The following is a 1776-nucleotide window of genomic DNA, read 5'->3' as shown; positions in this document are numbered from 1 at the left end:
ATGAACCCGAGAGATGGAGCTTGTAGTGAGCTGAGATTGCGCCACCACACTCTAACCTAGGTGACAAAGCAAGACTCCGTCTTAGGGGAAAAAAAAAATTACTCAGGAGGCTGAGGCAGGAGGATAACTTAAATCCAGGAATTAAAGTCTAGCCTGGGAAAAATAGTGAAACCCTGTCTGTTTAAAAAAAAAAAAAAAAAAAAAAAAAAAAAAAAAAACCCTCAGCCCCCAAATTAACCAACTGCAAAGTTGTAGACCTTAGTTGGATTCTGGTTTGAGCAAATCAACTGTAAAATTTTATTTTTTGGACATTCAGGGAAAAATGATCATGAACTAAGTATTAGATGACTAATATTTAGTTTAATTTTGTTGGAGAAGTGTGATAATGGAATTATGGTTAATTTTAGAAGTCATTGTGTGTTAGAAATGCATATTGAGTCTTACAGGTGAAATGATAGGATATCTGAGATTTACTTTCAAATACTCCAGTAAAACCCAACATGACTGAGAGGACCCATGAAAAAAGAAGGGCAGAATTTTGATAATGGCCAAGCCAGGTGATGGAGTAGTTCATCATACTATTCTCCTTACTTTTGTGTATGTTTCGAATTTTCTATAATAAGAAATAATGGTGATAGCAATATACAGAGTAGTTGTAGGAATGAGTGGTATTGTGGTTTTGTGACTGAAGAAATGGAGATTTGCAGCAAATGGAAAGCTCTTCTCATGGCCTTTTTCACTTTTTTTTTTTGAGACAGGGTCCTGCTCTGTCACCCAGTCTGGAGTGCAGTGGTGTCATCTCGGCTCACTGCAGCCTCGACCTCCCTGGCTCAAGTGATCTTCCCACCTCAGCCTCCTGGGTAGCTGGGACAACAGGAGTGTGCCACCAAGCCCAGCTAATTTTTGTATTTTTTTTTTGTAGAGATGAGGTTTTGCCATGTTGCCTAGGCTGGTCCCAAACTCCTGATCCCAAATGCCTCGGCCTCCCAAAGTGCTGGGATTACAGGCATGAGCCACTGTGCCCAGCCCATGACCATTTCTTGTATGATCTGTTGCCCTTAGGCTGAAGGCATTACACTGAAGAAAAGCCATCCTCCTGCTGGCTGAGCTGCTGGGGTCCAGTATCTTGGCTTTCTGGGGCTCTAACTTCATCATAGGCAATAGCTTAGAAAACCCAGAAAAGGGGTAGAGGGATGGGTGACTACCAATATGTCCCAGAGTCTAGACTGCTCTCCTTTGTGCTTATGGTGGACACTGATGCTGTTCAGCAAATATTTCCAGTTTTCCTATTTCTAGGCCAAAGACGGATTGCTCTTTCTTGCCCCCTTGTGGTTGGGTGGGGCGATGTGATTAGTTCTGGCAAATGAGTTGTCAACTGAAGGGACAGGTGTCACTTCTGGGTGGAAGCTATTAATTGCCTTTGTGAAACCCTGCAGAGCTCTTATTATTTTTTCCTGCTAGTATGGTGAGTGACAGTATTCGAGATGGTGGGTACTCTATCAGCCTGTGTCCCTGAATGACAAAAATAAGAACTCCCTTGTTGACTGTGTAGCCTGAGAAATAAACCTTTGTTTTGTTTTGTTTTGTTTTGTTTTGTTTTGTTTTTTTTGAGATGGAGTCTCGCTCTGTCGCCCAGGTTGGAGCGCAGTGGTGCGATATCTGTTCATTGCAGCCTCCGCCTCCCGAGTTCAAGCAATTCTCCTGCCTCAGCCTCCTGAGTAGCTGGGATTACAGGCACCCGCCCCCATGCCTGGCTAATTTTTACTTTTTTTTTTT

The sequence above is a fragment of the Rhinopithecus bieti genome, unplaced genomic scaffold (genome assembly GCF_001698545.2).
Source record: "Rhinopithecus bieti isolate Rb0 unplaced genomic scaffold, ASM169854v2 scaffold_33937, whole genome shotgun sequence".
Lineage (NCBI taxonomy): Eukaryota > Metazoa > Chordata > Mammalia > Primates > Cercopithecidae > Rhinopithecus > Rhinopithecus bieti.
Note: the sequence above shows the minus strand (reverse complement) of the source record.